General features: G+C 39.7%; 1 pseudogene; it reads left to right on the top strand.

Annotated features, from left to right (window-relative positions):
* The first annotated feature begins 12334 nt into the window (after positions 1-12334).
* LOC102876953 lies at positions 12335-13538 on the top strand (annotated as a pseudogene).
* Positions 13539-21151: the final 7613 nt, after the last annotated feature.

Raw genomic sequence — 21151 nt, 5'->3', positions numbered from 1 at the left:
AAACAAGGCCCCAGGAATTAATGGAATACCAATTGACATAGTTCAACAAACAGATGCTACTCCGGACTTGCTCACCAGGTTGTGCCAAGAAATCTGGCACCTGGCCATTACAAGGAAAGGTGACCCAATAGAAAGTGAAAATTATTAAACAATATAATTAATATTACATGCAAGCAAGATTCTGCTGACAATTATCCAAAAACAACTGGAACAGTCTATGAATAGAGAACTGTCAGATGTACAGCCTGGGTTTAGAAGAGGCTGTGGCACTAGGGATATTATAGCCAATGTTAGATAGATTTTTAGCTGAAAGCAGAGAGTATCTGTGTTTTATTGACTATGCAAAGGTATTTGACAGTGTGGATCACAATAAATTTTGCCTAACTTTGAGAAAAATGGGAATCCTGGAACATTTGATTGTGCTTATGTGAAACCCATACCTGGACCAGGAGGCAATCGTCACATCAGAGCAAGAAAACAGTGCATGGTTCAAAACCAGGATAGGTGTACCCTAGGGATGCAGCCTATCTTCATACGATTTCAGTCTATAGGCAGAACAGATCTTTCAGCAGGCTGGGCTCTATGAGGAGGAATGTGATATCAGGACTGGGGGAAGACTCATGAACAACATGTGTTATGCAGGTGACACAACCTTGCTTGCCAAAACTGAGGAGGATCTGAGCCATTTGCTGCAGAAGGTCAAGGATTGTAGTCTTCAATATGAATTGAAGCTCAACAGCTAGAAAACAAATATACTCATCACTGTACATCATGATAGATGGTCAAGAGATTGGGATTTGTAACAACTTCAGTTTGCTTGGCTCTACAATCAGCACTCTTAGTACCAGCAGCTATGAAATCAAAAGATGAATTGCATTGGGAAAGTCTGCTGTCAGGGACATCTCCAGAGTACTGAAGAGCAAAAAAGTTTGTTTGGAGACTAAGGTGCACCTGATCCAGGACATGGTCTTCACAATTACTTGCTATGCATCAGAGAGCTGGACAATGGCTAAGGCTGCTAGTAGAAGAATTGATGCCTTTGAGTTATGATGCTGTAGAAGAGTATCAAAAATGCCATGGACGGCTAAGAGAACAAGCAGATTCATCCTGGTGAAACCAGGCTGCTTCTCAGAGGAAAGGATTTTGAAGCTCTGTCTAACATACTTTGGGATGTTGCAAGGAGGATCAGTCCTTGGAGAGGGACATCATGCCTGGGAGGGTGGAAAGACAGTGCAAGAGAGGAAGATCTTGGACGAGATGGATTGACTCAGTGACTGGGATTATAGGGTAGGTGTGTCAGACAATAAAGTTGGCTCAAGATAGAGCAGGATTCAGGGCTGTACATAGGATTTCTATGAGTTGCAAGCGACTTGACGGCACAATAACAAGAGGGTTCAGGCAGTGATTCCTCTTCTATGTCATTCTTTATGGTTTTATGAATTTTAATTTTTTCTATATTATTAAACAAATTATGCTGGCAAAAGTACATATCCATTTGTAGAAAAATGAAACAGAATCTATGCTTCACATCTTATATAAAAATGTGTACACCTTTCTTGACTTTAAACATTGTAGTGTTCCCTTGCTCTGTTTGGACCATAGTCTCTTGTTGTAGAAATATAGGTTTTGCATCAGCACAATTAAGTGTTCTGGAATTTCCATTCTTCTCAATGTTAGCCATATGTTTTTATGATTCACACAGTCAAGTGTTTTTGCATAGTCAATAAAACACAAACAGACATCTTTCTGGTATTCTCTACTTTCAGTCAGGATCCATCTGACATCAGCAATGATAATTCCTGCTGCCACAGCCTCTTCTAAATCCAGCTTAAACTTCTGACAGTTCTCTATTGATGTACTCTTCTAGCCATTTTTTTTATTTTCAGCAAGATTTTAATTGCGTGTGGTATTAGTGATACTGTTCGATAATTTCTATTTTCTTCAGAGCCATCTTTTTGGGGAATGTGAACAAATACGGATCTCTTCCAGTCATTTGACCAGGTAACTGTCTCCCAAATTTTTTGGCACAGATTGCTGAGTACGTCCAGGGGCTACATGGGTTTTTTGATACAGTCGGTATTTCACCAATTCCTAGGGCCTTAAGAGCTGCTCAGGATAATTAGTCTTTAGTCATTTGTTGTTGTGTGCCATCGAGTTGGCACTGACTCAGGGCTGACCCTCCAGTGACTTTTCAGAGGCAGTAAATGGCACAGGAAGAGATTGCCCTTCCTTCTTCTGCTAAGTAGTTGCGTTTGAACTACTTAGCTTCAGGATTGCAGCACAATTTCTTACCCCTAGGCCACCAGACCTTCCATTTGTCATTGTGGTGGTGTTGTTTTGTATACCAAGTCAGGATTGACTCATAGCTGACCCTCCAAGTGGGTTTTCAGAGATGATAAATCACACGGGAGGAGATTGCCCATTCTTCTCTCTAACATACTTGAGCCATTGCTTCAGTCATTCTGTCTATCTATCTGATTGAGGGTCTTTCTCTCTTTTGCTGATCCTCCACCTTTACACATCTACCTACTAGATAGTTGCTTTTCTAGTTGTTGTTAGCTGCCATTGAATTGAGTACAACTTATACCGACCCTATGAATGAAAGATCTGAATCCTGTTCTATCCTGTACTATTCTCACACTTCCTGACACACAAGAACCCATTGCAGTAGTCACTCTGTCAACTCACTTGGTCGAGAGGCTTCCTCTCCTTCACCAACCCTCCACTATTCCCAACATCATGTCCTCTCCAAGAATAGTCGAGTCAATTGTGACTCATAGCGACCCTACATACAATAGCCCTAAACTCTGCTCTGTCCTGTGCCAATCTGTCTCCGACACACCCACCCCGATTACCCCAGTCATTGAATCAATCCACCTCATAGAGGGTCTTCTCCTCCTGCGCTGTCCCTCCACACTCCCAAGCATGATGTCCCTCCTTGCAACATGTCCAAAGTATGTCAGACAAAGCCTCGGAATCCTTGCCTCCAAGGAGCAGTTTGGTTTTACCCTTTCCATGGTGAACCTGTTCATTTTCTTAGCAGTCCCTGGTACATTCAATACTCTTCTCTAGCACCACAGCTCAAAGGCATCGATTCTCCTTTTATCTTCCCTAGTCATTGTCCAGCTCTCTGGTGCTTAGCAAGTGATTACAAAGACCATGGCCTGTATCCAGGGCACCTTAGTCTCCAGAGTGACATCATTGCTCTTCAGTTCCATGGAGAGGTCCATAATAGCAGACTTTCCCATTACAATATGTCTTTTAATTTCCTGTCTGCTGGTGCCAAGAGTGTTTACTATGGAGTCAAGCAAACTAAAGCTATTAACAATCTCAGTCTCTTCACCATCCATCCTGATGCTGCCAATTGGCCCAGTGGTGAGAATCTTTGTCTTCTTGATATTGACCCTCTACAGCAAGCACTTCAGGCCCTCCTCCATTTCAGTAAGCAGGGCTGTGTCATCTGCATTACGCAGATTGTTGATGGATCTTCCACCAATCCTGATGTCACACTTCTCCTCATAGAGCCCAGCCTCCTGGATAATCTGTTCTGTGTATAAGTTGAAAAGGTATGGAGATTGACACATCCCTGACGTACACTCTTCCCAATTTTGAAACATGCAGTGTTTTCTTGCTCTGTTCTGAAGACTGCCTCTTGGTCCAAGTATGGATTTTGCATTAGCACTATCAAGTGTTCTGGGATTTCCATTCTTCTCAGAGTCAGCCACAGTTTGTTATGATCCACACAGTCAAACACCTTTGCATACTCAGTAAAACACAGATAGACATTCCTCTGGTATTCCCTGATTTCAGCTAAGATCTGTCTAACGTGGTAGATACATATTAACGTCAGTGAAGAGCATGTCTGTACATAAAAGGAGAAGATAAACAACATAACCAAGGTAAAGGAAGCCATTGTGGGGTACAAAGAGGTGAAAGGCAACAATGGTTATCTACTATTACCCACACAATCTTGCAGCAACAACAATGTCATTGTTGTTATGTGCTATCAAACCGCTTGTGATCCATAGTGACCCTATGTACAGCTGTTCTATAGCCTGCCCTGTCCTGAGCCAGTCTTACTAATTCCAACACATCTGCCCCTATTACTCCAGTTACCATATCAATCCAGTTTATGCAGGGTCTTCCTCTTCTGCATTGTCCCTGCACCCTTCAAAGCATGATGTCCTTCTCCAAGGACTGGTCCCTCTTGGTCATGTGCCCAAAGTATGTGAAACGGAGCTTCAAAATACTAGCCTCCAAGGAAAAGTTTGGTTTCACTCTCTTCAGGACAGACTTATTTTCAAAACCCTTCTCCAGTACCACAACTTGAAGGCATCTATTCTTCTTCCATCATCCTTAGTCATTGTCCAGCTCTCTGATGCATAGCAAGTAATTGTGAAGACCATGGCCTGGATTAGGGACAACTCATTCTCTAGAATGACATCGTTGCTTTTCAGTACTCCAGAGAGGTCCCTGACAGCAAATATTCCCAGTGTAATTGTCTTTTGCTTTCCTGACTGCTGGTGCCAAGAGTGTTGATTGTGGAGCTGAGCAAGCTGTAATTGTTAACAACATCAATTTCTTCTCCATCTATCATGGTGCTGCCAATTGGCCCAGTGGTGAGAATCTTTTTCTTCTTGATGTTGAGTTTCAATCCATATTAAAAACTACAGTCCTTGACCTTCTGCAGCAAGTGCCTCAGGTTCTCCTTAGTTTCAGCAAGCAAGATTGTGTCATGTGTGTAATGTATGTTGCTAATGAGTCTTCCTCCAATCCTGACGCCACACTAATTTACAAGGAAGACACATAATCTAAACATATGTGAGATAGTTTTTGAGAGTACACTCATAAGCACAAAAGGGTTTAGTAGAAGATATTTTTTACATGTTGTTGTTGTGTTCCATCGAGTTGGAAGCAACACATAGCTGACCCTCTGGAGGGTTTTCAGAGGCAGTTAATCACACAGGAGGATATTGCCCATCCTTCTCCCACAGAGCATATATATTTTTATGTGTTGCAAATTTATGCAGCGTTAAACAACATGTCTCTGGAAACTCTATGAACTTTGATCAGTGTCGGTAGTTGTAGAGGGGCTTCAGACCTTTTGTTCATAGGCTCCCTGTGAATCGTACTCAACTTAAAGGCAATCAACAACAACTATTATGTGCATACATAAGAATTTAACTATATTGTGATTGTCTAGTTAACCTTTAGGTTGCTCTGGTGGCCTAGTAGGTAAAGAGCTGTGCCGGTCGCCCAAAGCCAGGTGATTCGAATTTCCCAGATGACCAATGATGGCCAGTCTCCTTGCATGCAATTCACAGCCTCCAAAATCCCACTGGAGAGTCAGCTATGGGGCATTTTCAACTTGAGGGCACAGAACAATAGTTAAGTGTGTTGATGTTACTTGCTAATGTCAATTTTGCAGCTTTGTTTTTTAAATACCAGACTTTAGTCACCAGATCGTTAACATTCTTACAAACCAGAAAATAGACACTAACATTGTTCCTATTAGATATATTAGGTAAGACTTCTTGGGGTGACTATAAATTTTACCCCCACCAACCACTCAAAATTGTTCTGTCTGGATAGAGAAACATCCTCATTTTTATAGCCTCTTAATAAAAGGGTTATTAATAAATGTTTTACAACGAATGCTGTTTCCACTATGGCAGTTCAATTATCTAACAATGGTTTAGAATGGGGTTTCTCAACCTCAGAATTATTGACATTTGGGGCAGGATAATTCTTTGTCATGGAGCCCGGCTTGTGGATTGCAGAATGTTAAGCAGCATTCTTGGCTTCCACTCACTAAAACCAGTAGCAACCCACTTCTACTCCCATATGCCCAGCAAAGTTGTGGCAACCAGAAGTATCCCTAGACATTGCCAGATGTCCACTGGGGGGCAAAATTGCTACTGGTTAGAAACCACTGGTTTAGAGGCTAATATTGCACAAGCCAGTTTAATGAAGCCCATCTGTTTCTTCATGAATGGAGTGGACAGTAGAAGCCTTCTTCAATGTGTAATGCTTTGAAGAATTCTAAGTTCTATCTCTACATTGATGCAATTTGTGCCATTCCTTAACTTCCATGGTTCAGGTTTCTGAAGTTATAAAATTAAGGCACTAGATAGCTATTGTATCGGTTATGAATGAGAGTGAGTGAGTAGCCCTGTAGAAAGCACCTTGCATGCTGTCTGGAACATAGAGAGAGGCTCAACACCTGTTATTTCTCTCTTTTGAATTAAAATGGAATTATCAAAGTGAAAAATTATATGTCAACATGAGTGAGCTCCGGTAGTGTAGACCCTTGGGAGCTGCCCTGTGACCTAAGCAGTGCTTCTCTGCTGGTTCAAATCTACTACCGGCTCTGAGGGAGAAAGATAGACAATGTCCTAGTGTGTGATTAACAGCCTCAGAAAACCTGCTAGAGGTTCAGTCATTTCTTAACATACTGTGATGATTTTGAGATTTTTAAAAATGTTTTTAAAATTATTTCTGAGACGGAGTTCCCAGGTGGTGAGAACAATTTAGTTATTAGCAGAAAGGCTGGAGGTCTGAGTTCACTCTGGGTGCCTCCGAAGGATGCCAGTTGATTCACTTAGGAAGGCTCAGAAACATTGAAATTGCTGTGGAGTACTGTTGTGCCCCACCATATGTGACTTTGCCAAGAGATGAGTTCATGGCAACTGGTGTTGGTATTTTTGACATGAACACAGCATATGGATAGGAGAATCTCGTGGGAGTGGAGGGCAGGGATGCTCTGCCCAACCTCTAAGAAGCAGAATGAAAGTGATAGCCATCATGGGCCACAAAAATGTGAAAGAACTGTTGAAGGCACAAGAATTCATCAATATAAATTGAGAAACAGAAATCATGGTTTTATCTACCTCACATCAAATACTCAAAACATATTCCACATTTGGTGACTTTCACCTTCCTGCTGCTGCCACCACCGTAACTCCTTTCTTGATTATTGCAGAACTTTCTGCAAGGTGGTCTCACGCTTCTGCCCTTGCATAGCTAGAGTATTTCCTCAACATAGCAGTCAGTGTTGCTTTAAATATGCAAATATTTTCTGCTCAGAACCATCCAAGAGCATCTCTTCTCAATCCAGGTGAAGATTCAATTCCTCCATCCATCACAATCTGAACTCACTCTGGCTTCATTTCCTGCTGTACACTTCTTACATACCTTCCTTGGGGCATTTCCTTGTTGCTGTCTCTATTTGGAAGTCTCTTTTCTCCAGTTTCATAGCTCCTTAACTTCACTCGGAGGGGGGGGGGGGTGGTCTGGTGGCCTGGTGGTCAGGGAGCTTCTCTCTCAACCTAAAGGCTGTTGGTTCAAATCCACCAGCTATACACAGAAGAAGAAATAGGCACACTCCTCTTGTACCATTTATAGTCTCTGATAACCAGCTGGAGGGTCAACTGTGAGTGAGTTGTGAGGGTAATGAGGTGAAGTGGTTACTTCTTTCAGGTGTTTGAATAAATCTTACCATTGAGGCCTTCTGTGATGGCCTCACATGAAATTCCACCACCAAGATCCACTCCAGCTCAGCCCTACTGTTGTCTATTTCTCTTGTTGCTGCTTCTGTTGTGTTTCGTTGAGTTGATACTGGCTCATGGCAGTTGCATGTCTCTTGAGGTTTATGAGAACAGATTGCCAGGTCTTTCTCTCATGAAGCTGCCAGGTGAGTTTGAACTGCTGAGCTTTTTGTTAGCAATCAAGTAATTAACCATTTCACTACAGGCACGCCTTCCATCACTCTTGCCCTGCTTTGTTTTTCTCATAGTACTTGCTACCATTTAAAAAATGGTCTTTTACAAACACCAAGACGGCAGTTTTGCTGATGTTTCTCTATCACCTTGAACACTATTTGGTACAAGTGCTCAATAAATGTTTCTCTGTTTAATGATCAAATGGACAGAGGACAACAAATTTTTCATTGAGGTTAAAAGAGCAACAACAACAACAAAATCTTTGAGCGCATTTGTATAAGTTAACTGATGAGGATTCTTCTAAGCCCTGGATTTCACAAACTCGTGCTTTCACTGGCCTTCTGAAGATTATGACAACTATAGTGTTAGTAACAGGGAGCTCTGGTGGCTACTAGTGGCAAGAAGCTGCAATGCAATCCTGAAGACACATGGTTCAAGGCCACCAGCTGCTCTGCAGGAGAAGGATGGGCAATCTCCTCCCATGTAATTAACTGCCTCTGAAAACCTGCCTGAGGGTCAACTGCGGGTCGGTTCGGACCCTATAGTACACAACAACAACTGTGTTAGTAACATCAATCTGTTTATCTTCATATCTGTCTACATAAGTATCGATCTATTAATCAAGACAAGGGAGTTGTGGTGGACTGGATTGTAGGGTGCTGCATTGCTATAACCCAAAGGCTGTGCCTTGCTGGTAGTGCAGCTAAACTGCAAAAACACTAACAGTCTTACCTTGGAAATCTGCTGGATAATTAGCTTTCAAATTTTCAATTTTCAAATTTTCTCAAATTTCAAAATTTTCAAATTTGTCCATTTCAAATGGATAGCAATGAGACATAGAAATAATGGTAGTATCATCTCTCAAGCTTCACTGGGTAGAGCAAATAATGAATGAACTTGGTTGCTAACTGAAAGCTTAGACGTTTGAATCCTCCCAAAGATGCCCGAGGGAAAAAAATCTTGAAAATCACCTTTCAAAATATCAGTATTGAAAACTCTGCAGAGTCAACTCAATCAAAATCGGTATAAATCCATGCCTGTCAAGTTGATAGCAACTCACAGTGTGACCCTCTCCAAGGTTTCTGAGGCTGTAAATCTTTGGAGGAGGAAACTCCCCAGCTCTCTGCCATGGTGTGGTTGGTGGATTTGAATCATTGACCTTTCAGTTAGCAACCCCATACAGGTGAAAAGTACAGCACTAGGCATATATGTGGCCATAGCACCATATTCCTAAGAAGTGTGAATACAGTAATTTACAAAGAGAGTGACAAATAAGAAACTGATGAATATTATTCACAAAAGATGTGGACATTCTCATTCTGGTCCCCCTACATAGACCCAGACTTAAGTATGAGGCATATGGAAAGCCAACAGGATTCTTGGGTCTAGATTTAGCTCCCATAATAGATAGTCCCTGTATGTGCTCTCCACTAGTCCCAGTCCATGCTGCAGAGCCCCACCTTTCAGGCTTCTGTTTAGACCTCCTGTAGCCAGACACACCAAACTCTTTTTATTGACTTCTTTTTAAAAAAAATAACTATTGTTCTAATTCTTGTTATTAAAAATAAAGAAATATAACAAGGTATTTGTTGTTGTTAAGTGCTGCTGAGTCGTAGACGACTCATAGCAACCCTATAAATGAAAGACCTGAACAATTGTATAACTTTCATCATTTCTCCAAGTTCATAGAGTTTCTGGAGGCAAGATATTTAAGAAGTGGATGCTACCCCTGCTTCCAAACTTGTGGAGCTTGGAAGCTCCACCAAACACTGTCTACCATGGATAACCATTATTGCATTTGACACATCAGTGTCACAGTGTTTAACATCACAGCAAACATGAGTTACCTCTGTACAGCAAATGGACAGACGAGTGCTATACCACTTAGAAGAATATTTGACCAAAAACATTAAAACCAGGCCTGAGGGCTGCAGATTAAAATCACCCACTTTTGACTTGGTAGCATCATTTTCTATCCACTAGGACAACAATGCTCTCTTCATTGTTGTTACTGTTGTTAAGTGCTGTCAATTTATTTATTATAAATTATCTATGATATAAATATAAAAAACAACACCAATTCTTTTTTTTTTTTAACAACACCGATTCTTAGTGTGTTTGTCTGGTGGACTTTCTATTCTTCCTCATTACAGTATTTACCATTTGTCCACATTCAATACAGCTAATATTTGTCACCTTTGGGGGGAAAAAATCTCAGAGCTCCAGGTCATCACCAGTGGAGTCAAAAACAACTAACAGCTGACCTTCCAGCGGATTTTTCAAGGCTGTAAATCACACCACAAGAGACTGTCCATTTTCTCCCAAGGAGCAACTAGTGCATTCTAACCACTAGTGATTTTCTCTAGCAGCCAGAGAGGAAAGACCTTGGGTTAGCAGCGCAACATCCTGTGAACTACACCATCAGCCGAACTCCATAGTCATCTATTTACTTCTAAGGTATCAATTCCCTCACTTCATTGCTATTTTTAAATATTTTTCATTCTTCTAAGCTTAAAAGAGATTGAAATTGTTAACAATTACAGCTCGCTCAGCTCCACATCAACATTCTTAACACCAACAATCAGGAAATCGAAAGATGAATTGCACTGGGGACATAGAGTACTGAAAAGCAACTATGTCAGTCTAGAGACTAAGGTGCATCTAATCCAGGCCATGGTCTTCACGATTACATGTTATGCTTCAGAAAGTTGGGCAATGGCTAAGGACGACAGAGAAGAATTGATGCCTTCAAATTGCGGTGCTGGAGAAGAATTTTGAACATACTATGGACTGCCAAGAAAACAAATAGGTCTGACTTGGAGAGAGTGAAGAAAAAAGTTTCTCTCTGGAGGCTAGGATCTTGAAGCTCTGTCTCACATACTTTGGGCACATGGCCGGGAGATACAGGTCCTTGGAGAAGGACATCATGCTTGGAAGTGTAGAGGAGCAGCGCAGGAGAGGAAGACCCCGGATGAAATGGATTGATACAGTGACTGGGGCAATGGGGGTTGGTGTGTTGAAATTAGTGAGACTGGCTTAGGACAGAGCAGGTAGAGCTACTGTACGTAGGATCGCTATGAGTGATAGGCAACTCAAAGGCACGTAACAATAACAAGCCGGAAAGCCATTTGACTGTGTGGATCATAAAATTTATGGCTAACATTGAGAAGAATAGGAATCCCAGAACACCTAATTGTGCTCAGGTGAAATCTATACCTATATTAAGAGACTATTGTCTGAACAGAGCATGGTTTTAAATCAGGAAAGGTGTATGTTAAGGTTATATCCTTTCTCTAGATCTGTTTAATCTATACACTGAGGAGGACTTGAAGCACTGCAGAGGATCAAAGACTATAGCCTTTAATATGAATTGCATCTCACCTCCAAGAAGACAAAAATTCTCACCACAAGACCTATAAAAGCCGCACCATGATAGATGGAGAAAAGTTTGAAATTGTCAATTATTTCCTCTCATTTGGATCCACAATCAACACTCTCGTTACCAGGAGATCAGGAGACAGGAAGCTAGCATGGGGCAAATCCGCTGTCAAGAATCTCTCCAAGTTACTGAGGAACAATTATGTCAGTTTGAAGACTGCGGTGTGCTTGATTCAGACCATGGTGTTTTCAGTCCTTTGCTATGCATCTGAGAGCTGAACAATGAATAAAGATGACAGGAGAAGAATTGATGCTGTTGAGCTGTGGTGTTGGAGAAGAGCACTGAATATACTATGAACTGCCATAAAAACAGATATATTTTGGGAAAAGTGCTACTCAGAGGCAAGGATGGCAAAACTTCATTTCACACCTTTTAGACATGCTGCTGAGAGAGGCTATTCCTTTCAAAGGGATTTCATACTTGGAAAGATAGAGGGTCAACAGAAGAGTGGAAGACCCTCACAGTGGGTCTGCAGCCCTGGGCTTAAGTGTGTTGAAGATGATGAGGGTAACCCAGGATAGGACAGGGTTCAGGTCTGTTGTTCCTTGGGTTGCTATGAGTCACACTTGATGACATCTAACAAGAAGTCAAAAAGAAAGATGGATAACCTTCCAAGTGATTTTTACTCCCTCTGAAAACCCACAACAGGCTCAGCTATGAATCAGTTCCAACTCAACAGCAATGTGTTTGAGTTTGAAGCAGAAATTCAGAACTCCTTAAGTAAAAACTCCCATTTTCTCCTCCCTACCTGCCATCCTCACCGCCAGTACCTGGTAACCACTAGTGAGCTTCAGTCTGGATCCTCTTGAAAATGGAGCTCTGGTGGCCTAGTCTGTAGACAGTTGTGTTACCAACCCAAAGGCCAGGGTGTTTGAGTCCATCAGCAGCTACGTGGGGAGAAAGATGGACAGAATCCTAGTGTGTGATTTATAGACTCAGAAACCCAATGAAGAACCAGTGATAGAAGAATGAGGTTTTGAGCTTTAAAAAATAAAAATAAAAAATAAAATTGAAAAGACAAATAAACTCACATGATTAGGTCACATTTAAGGGGTTATGATCATAGAAGATATGCACATAAGATAATGAGAATATTGGGGGGGGGTCATCTTAGAATTGTGGCTGGCACAGAATTCCTTTTAAAAGAGATTTGCGTTTTCTCTGCGGAATCACCATGGCGGCTGGGACCCTGTACACATACCCCGAAAACTGGAGGGCCTTCAAGGCCCTCATCGCCGCTCAGTACAGCGGGGCTCAAGTCCGCGTGCTCTCCGCACCACCCCACTTCCATTTCGGCCAAACCAACCGCACCCCTAAATTTCTCCGCAAGTTTCCAGCCGGCAAGGTTCCAGCTTTTGAGGGTGACGATGGATTCTGTGTGTTTGAGAGCAATGCCATTGCCTATTATGTGAGCAATGATGAGCTGTGGGGAAGTACCCCAGAGGCAGCAGCCCAGGTGGTGCAGTGGGTGAGCTTTGCCGACAGCGACATCGTTCCCCCAGCCCTCACTTGGGTGTTTCCCACCTTGGACATCATGCACCACAACAAGCAGGCTACAGAGAACGCTAAGGAGGAGGTGAGGCGAATTTTGGGCCTCCTGGACCTTCACTTGAAGACAAGGACTTTCCTGGTGGATGAACGTGTCACCTTGGCTGACATCACGGTTGTCTGTACCCTGTTGTGGCTCTACAAACAGGTGCTAGAGCCATCTTTCCGCCAGGCTTATCCTAACACCAACCGCTGGTTCCTCACCTGCATTAACCAGCCTCAGTTCCGGGCAGTCCTAGGGGAGGTGAAGCTCTGTGAGAAGATGGCCCAGTTCGATGCTAAAAAGTTTGCAGAAAGCCAGCCTAAAAAAGATGTCCCACGGAAAGAGAAGGGATCCCGGGAGGAGAAGCAGAAGGCCCATGCTGAGCGGAAGGAAGATAAAAAGGCAGCTGTTTAAGCGCAAGTACTCCAATGAGGACATGCTGACTGTGGCCCTGCCCCATTTTGGGGGGCATTTTGATAAGGCCGGCTGGTCCTTATGGTATGCTGAGTATCGCTTCCCTGAGGAGCTCACCCAGACCTTCATGAGCTGCAACCTCATCACTGGAATGTTCCAGCGATTGGATAAGCTGCGGAAGAACGCCTTTGCCAGTGTCATCCTCTTTGGAACCAACAATAGCAGCTCCATTTCTGGAGTGTGGGTCTTCAGAGGTCAAGAGCTTGCCTTCCTGCTGAGTCCAGATTGGCAGGTGGACTACGAGTCCTACACGTGGCGGAAACTGGATCCTAGCAGTGAGGAGACCCAGACGCTGGTTCGAGAGTACTTCTCCTGGGAGGGGGCCTTCCAGCACGTGGGCAAGGCCGTCAAAGAGGGCAAGATCTTCAAGTGAGCCAATGGCTTGTCACCTCGCTGCCTGCACCTGCCCTTCGGGGAGAATAGGGGTCATTAAAGGAAACTGAACATTGAAAAAAAAAAAAAAAGAGAGAGATTTGCCACATATATTCAAAGAAGATGAATCCAGCACAGCTGGCTAATAGTAACCAGTATCTGTGGACAGACATTTCATCCTGTAGATCTTTCCTGAACCTTAGTATTGTGTTGGGGTTGGGGGTCAGCATGGACACTTACAAACAACAACAATATGAGTAATGTTAAGTAGATGCTTATCCCCCCCCCCTTCTTTTCTGGCGAGGCCCACTTGTCTTTGTGCTTTTGGAGTTTGTCCCTTTAAGGGGCACAGGCTTTAGAATATGTCTTCTGATTAGAAAAGTCTTAGTACATACAACTCTGTTCCTCTGCTACCCCATATCAAAGAATAATTCTCTGGCAGCCATTTGGCAAAGTAGAAATAAAGTAATCGTAACACAACAGTGTCATAGGATCCATGACACCTGCTTTAGAAATAAATCTCCTGGCTTTGTCTTCCCCTTTATTTTCAATAAATGCTCCAGTATTATTGCTACTGTATTAATCTAGCAGCAGGAAACCATTATCCAATGACAACAGTCTCTCCCATTAACATTATGTTTTAATTTTAAGATTATTTAGATGACTGCTAGAAGCTACTAAATTATGATAAAATGAGAGAAAGAATTACGTGCTTTCAACTAAAGGTTCAGTCAAGTTACCTTCTTCTAGTCTCCACTGCTCTGGACAAAAAGACACCCTTTTAATTTTACCCAGTTACTGAGTACTACTTGGGCATAAGCTCAAATGTATAGAAACCTAGACCTACATTAAATGTCATTGAATAGCTATTAACGTTTAAATTATTATTTAATATCATTTGATGTATTACATTAAATTTATCTACATGAGGAGCTGAAAATACTGGCCATTTTTTTTAGGAAAGCAATTGTAGTAAATAAAACAATAATGAAATAACAATGATAAACACTCAGTAAATAAATAGAGAAAACATTTGTCTAGCAGAGTTTACACTGAGAATTTTGTATTTGGGGACATAGCAAAAAGGAGGAGGAGAAATATAACTGTAAAAATAAAGGTAAGATGTAATTGTTGGTTATTATGATAATGTTCTGACAAGTAAGGGTTAAAGTTGACATTATATCATAAAATGGTATCTGTACATTTGTATAAAATCTACTGGTGTGTCGGAATCAGTGAGACTGGTTCAGGACAGGGCAGGCTTCAGAATGCTGTACTTGGGGTTGCTATGGGTCGCAGGCAACTTGATGGCACATAACAACAAAAACATGCAAATATTTTCTTCAAATAATAACTAGTTTGCAAACAATCTACTAATTTAAAATTTCCTTTTTCTTCTATCAGGTGTAGTCTAACACTCCTAGACATTCTTTTAAAAGTTTTAGTTCATCTCTTGCTTCATTCTTGTCTGTCCCAATGGTCTCAGGCTTGGGGTTTGTTTTTATTTCAGATGCTGAGGATGGTGTACTTACAACTGAGGAATATATTGAAAAAATTATTAGAATAGTAATACTTTTCACTCAGTAGTCTAGATATGGGATTCTCTGGTTCATAAGCAAACCATACATATGAAGAATATTATTGGAAATGGAGTTATTACTTTAATAGCAATCATATTAGGGGGGAAAAAGGAAGTGCTTAAGTTGTGAATTCTCCCCATATTGTTAATATGGCTCAAGTAGGTCATCAATATGTGTCCTATTTACTGATAGGTGCAACATAGGTGGTGGTGGGAAGATCAATCAACAGCCCCTTCTATAAATTACCATGACTTCTAGAAATGATCAAAACTTCACTGGAGTGTCGTACGTTGTCTTCCCAGCAATGAGTTATAGTCAATAATTCATTCCCTGACTGAGCTGATAACAGGCAGATATTCTAATAATGTGCTAGGATTTACTACTGGACACAAGCAGTAAGTAGGAATTTCAATGCAGTGTTAAATGTTATCTCAGTGGAGAAAAGCAATAAAAACAGGACAGAGAGAGGCATCTGGGTACAATGCTTGGATGTTTCAGTCTTCTAATTAGAACACACATGTACAAAGGTAGTGTTGTTTAGTTTTCATTCTTTCTTTGAAGCAAATTGTTTCCAGAGTATTGTTCTGTAATGACTTCTCCTGGCCTTATTGTCAGAGAGCACAACAGATGGCTGGGGGGAAAAATGCTGAAAAGAAAGTCTATTTTCTTCTTCCATTGTTTTCCCAAATTTTAAAATGGCTTCACTTGAATATTTTCCTCTTTTAAATGAAACTTTTAAAAGAATTATCATCTTATACTAAAAGGCTAAAATATATTTTTAGTGATTTCTTATCATCCAGAGAAATCGACAAATTTGCTTTCTCTGTCAGAATGTTTTGAAGCTAGAAAAGAAGTGGTGATTCATCAAAAACAATTTTATTATCAAACTTGATTTATGTTGAGAAATATAAATGATGACGTTATAATGTGTACCTCTGCACAGAGGGAACATATTTTAGTCAATTGAGTTATCCAATTTTATTATTTTAAAAGAATCCATATCTAGTTCTTCTTATTCTAAAAAATTTATGGCACTGTATTCAATAGAAATATGTGTTTTTCAAATCTATAAACAGCTATGGATTGTACTTTCTAATCAAATAGAATCATTCATTAAACCAAATGAATAAATATTATAATATTTTCATAAACTTTTTTGATGAACAAATAGACATCAGTACTATATTTTAAAGTACTGAATTTTATTACAAATCTACAGAGAGAAAAAGCTTAATATATCAATATTATAATTTAAAACGCTGCTGACTAAAGAGGTTATAGTTTGGGGACTTGAAATTTCCGAAGTATTAGCTTTTCTTTCACCAAAAACAGCTAGTTGGAACATAGGGAAATGAATTGTACTTTAATGCCTTAGTTTTTCTATCTACAAATGCTTATTTCCATTGTCTCAGGAACAGTAATTAATGTTAAATGGAATTTCTATTTTATAGCATTTATAATTTTAATATATATCCTTAGTCATAACCACCCTGCATATATACAAATGGCCCAATCATCTACATCTCTTTTGTAACTACTACAAAATTAAATTTATCTATGCAAAGATTTAACTTGACTTTAATTAGCAACTCCTGTCGAGCCACTAGACCATTTAGAAGACCCTAATGAACATATAATATACTCATGCATATAGTCTGCTAATTTAGTTGCAATGATATATGAAGAATATCACTTGTGTTTGAATACTGTTGACATAATTTAATCCCAGAAGTAGATAGTATGAGTGAGTCAAATAGTTTTTCCTATGTATAATCACGATGAAATACATTTATATTATCTGGATTTCTGGATTTGCTTGTAGTCTTGAGGCAGATTTGGGGGCTTTCTAATGACCTATTTCTATACTGATAAGCACAGACGAAGAAAAAGGGTAATTTTTCAGCCACTACAACAAAGATGGCCTTGGTATGGCAGGCAAAATGCACGCCAGAGATTTTTTCTTTCATAGCATTTTTTTTATTCACCTTTCCCATCTTTTCAAGGTGCTTTGAATGTCCTAAGTAAACTGAATAATTAAAAGCAAAGGTCCATTTAAATGATATTTCTAATTACAATAATATAAATACAACAACTTTAACTTTCTTGAGAGGCTTTTCAATTATCTTATTGAAATTAAATCAACTATCTTATTTTTATATTGCCCTGGATTAGAGCAGAACTTTCTAAATATTTCTTGACAGAGTTTGATGAAGCCTTCACCAAATGTGAAGTTACTCAGATTTTTCAATAAAGATTATTCTAATTAAACAGCTACATGCCCCTTTATCCTATTAACTATTTCGTGAAATATTGATAGGGTATACTGAGAAATAATATCACAAATTAATAAGTAAATTTAAAATATTATTTCAATACTGAAATCTAGGAGAAGGTTCTTAGGAAAAACAAAACAAAACACCACCAACAACTATTTTAGAGAGGCCAAGCTTAATAAAAACTATTTTAAAATGCCATTGTGGTCTCCCCAGTTCTGCTTACTTATCCACTATGACCATCCCAACAGCTACAAAAACACAAAAACCCATCACATTGGTACACAATCCCCCCCCACCCCGCAACTCCCCAAACCCCAAATATAATCTACTCTGCAACCCTCATTGCGTACTCCTACGATAAAAATAATGCCCTAAAATATAATACTTTTAGACTATTCTCTCCCCCATAGATAGACTTCAATGCCGTAAACATATTTCATCCAGTTTTTCTCAGTCTTACCCTCACCCCAATGCCAGCCTCATTCTACAACAGTGGCACCATATTGGGGGGGAGGGGGGAGGGGTTTGTGCGGGGAGAAGGGTGCAACAATGAATGAATGGAATTCCAAAATCTCTGTAGATGTTCATTGAAATGAAAAAGAAACAAACTAAATAATAAAAAAAAACAAACACTATGATTTGAAGATCACTAAAATAAAAAATAAATTCATTTAAAAAATAAAAAACAAACAAGAAACAAAAAAAAAAAAACCCATCACAGACCTAACTGGCACACCTTCCCCTTGGGTTTTCTAATTGCCATCTTCAGTAACTACTGTTGTCCCTCCTACCTATCCTTCTTAAATTTCAGAGATGTAGTTCTAGGCTCAGGCTTTTTAGATTTATCTTGACTGAATTTTTACATTCAAAGGATCTCTGTGGTGGCAGTAATAAAGGTGTACAGCTTTTTAAAAATTTCCTGTAGAAGTTTCCTTCAAAAACAGTTTTGCATTGATTTTTAAAGGATAAAATACTATTTCTTGAGATAGCAGGACCACATCGGAGATTGCCATATCAGCATCAATTACACTGGCCTTCCTGGTGGCATTATAAAGGCAACATGAAGTGTGTAAAACTTCTGGCTGTCTATGGGTGGTTCTAAGAAAATGTGAGTTGGGAAATAGAAAAACTGATTATGCCTGGAGGGCTATGTAAAAAGAAGGGAAAGTATGAACAAATATTTGTGGGCAATGATTGTTTTTTCTAGGATTAATAACTCAACGGCATTGCATCACAACCACAGCTGTCCCTCATAACTGACCATTGAGTTTCTGAAGCTGTAAATTCCAAGGGAAGAGATTGCTCATCTTTCTCCTTCCAAGCAGCTGGTTGACATGATTCTGAAATTTAATTGTTGTTATGCACTGTGGAGTATGAACCAACCCATAGCTTGACACCCTTAACTCCCTTGAGTTTTTAGAAACCGTTTAATCCCAGGGGAGAAGATTGCTGATCCTTCTCCTGTGGAGCAGGGTTTGAACTGAGTTCCTTCGAGGTTGCAGCACCGGTCCTTACCCCTAGGCCACCATTTCTCTTTTCCCCAAAGCATTACACGCTCATTTCTCACAGAGAATATACCGAATACCCATAGGTATATGACATCACAGAGGTATCTTGGGTATAACTATTATAATTTTATTATTGGTTCAGGAAATATTACTTTATACCAAGAGTATTACTTTGAGAGCACTTTTTATATTTATTTCAAGACTACCGGAGTATCGCACTCTTGCGTATAAAGAGCTTTCGTGTGCTTAGTGCAGTTTTTGTGCATTTAGTAGCAATCAGTGGAAAGATTGATATTGCTATCTCACTTAAGCAGGTCTTTTTGGATCACAAACATGGCTTCTAAGATTAGAAAACAAGCTCAAACCCATTGCTGTTGAGTTGCTTGACTCTCTGTGACCCTATAGGGTTGAAAGGAGCTGCTTGATTGATTTCCCAAGGCTATCCTCTTTAAGAAGCAGATTACTGTTAGTCCCACTTATTGTGTAATTTCTAAGTATGAACCATGGAATTTTTGTTCGGCCGCTCGCTGCTGATCACTGCACAGTTGTTGTCGTCTACCAGCGAGTGAGGAGCAACTTGTAAGTGACCCTCCAGCGTGTTTTCAGGAGCGGGAAATCACCTAGGAGAAGACTGCCCATCTTTCTCCCACGGAGCAGCTGGTCAATTGGAACAACGTTGCTTTGGGTTGGCAGTGTAACTCTCTTAACACTAAGTGTCCAGAGCTGCTAAATGTAAAGACTGCAGAAATAAAAACTACCCAGAGGTGGCGCTGTGGTTAAAGTACACCTGAATTTTGATTACAGTGAATGTTTTTACCTCATATGCCTCAGAAGAGAAACTGTTAGCCATTATCACTTTTATATTTTTATAACCGAAACATCAGCAAATAAAGCTCTCTGGTAATACACTCCCACTGTCTTGACATAGGTAAATGACATTGCCCCACACCTAGTAAAAGAGAAATACTAAAACTGCTATCTTTAAACATAGGCACCTTCTAACCTAGAGATTATGTTTCCTCCTTCCTTTCACAAAGCCAACCTGGATCATATAGATAATCACTCACTGATATCTCAATATGTGTTTAATTAAATTTCTACCATCAAATTTTAAAAATTAAATTTTCAGTTTAGTGTGTGTCCTGAATTCGGGAAATGCCTAAAGTACCCATCTTCCTTACAGAGATATGTACTTTATTTTAAGAAAATATTTTAAAAAGAAAACCCAAAACCAAAATCAAGCTGACTTGGTTTAAGTCCTTTCTTTTGCAAAAGAGGAAATTAAGGTGCAGACAAGAATTTTCACTTGCACGTTACAAATCATAGGATAATTGTAACTCACTAAGATCTGGAATGATCTCATTTTTATTATTATAAATTATTAACAAATTGAAAACTTGACCAGAGAATTAAAATTTACACATTATTTGTCTATGGGGTTCCTTTCTTCAGTTGGTTTAAATGCATTTTTTTACTAACTCTCAAGCAACATTAAATCTTTTTAAGTTGACAGTTTTAAAATTCAGAATATTTAAATTCTAGATTTTTAAATATAGGATATTTAAACTGCTAGTATTATTTTAATGATTTAAAAAAATGTTTCTCATATATCCACAAGGTGAATTGATCATAAAAATGTAATTCTGAGTTCCAATCAATAAAATTGTTGTTGTGTACCATACTTATCATAGGATATAAAAAAGACAAGTATTCTAATTGACATTTTAAATGTTCTCTGTTTGATGATATAGGCAATGATAGTACTTACTTGTGCAGCTTTCATTTTGATGATTTGAAAGGTAAAAATCTTCCAAAGAAATACTACAGCCATAAAAGTTTAGTATTTGCGTTGTCGGGGCCAGAAATGGCAAGTTCTTTTCCTCCATCTAGCTGCACTATGTAACACAATATGAAAACTTGTCCCACACGGCTGGTTTTACTTAATGATACTTAGCAGAAGGGTTTTGCACTTTCATAATAATTTCCACCAGAAAAATCTCTCTGGAACTTACTAATAATAATCAGACCTAATATTAGCCTCAGATTAGAGATTTATTAAACCTTTTTGGCAGCTTATATAAAATTGAATGGCTAGGTATTCAAGCACCAGGCTGAGCTTCAGTCCTGAAAAAAGATTCTCAGGCTAGAACCCTAAAAACATTCTTCAAAATTTGCTGTGTACTAAGAGTGATATTTCTTACCCAGGGCCTGTGAGATTGCAAACCTTGCCATTATCTTCATTGCTGGGGG

Source organism: Elephantulus edwardii, unplaced genomic scaffold (assembly GCF_000299155.1).
Source record: "Elephantulus edwardii isolate Elephantulus edwardi_28Jun2011 unplaced genomic scaffold, EleEdw1.0 scaffold00224, whole genome shotgun sequence".
In the NCBI taxonomy this organism is placed as follows: domain Eukaryota; kingdom Metazoa; phylum Chordata; class Mammalia; order Macroscelidea; family Macroscelididae; genus Elephantulus; species Elephantulus edwardii.
The sequence above is the reverse complement of the archived record's forward strand: the minus strand, read 5'-3'. Positions and strand labels throughout refer to the sequence as shown.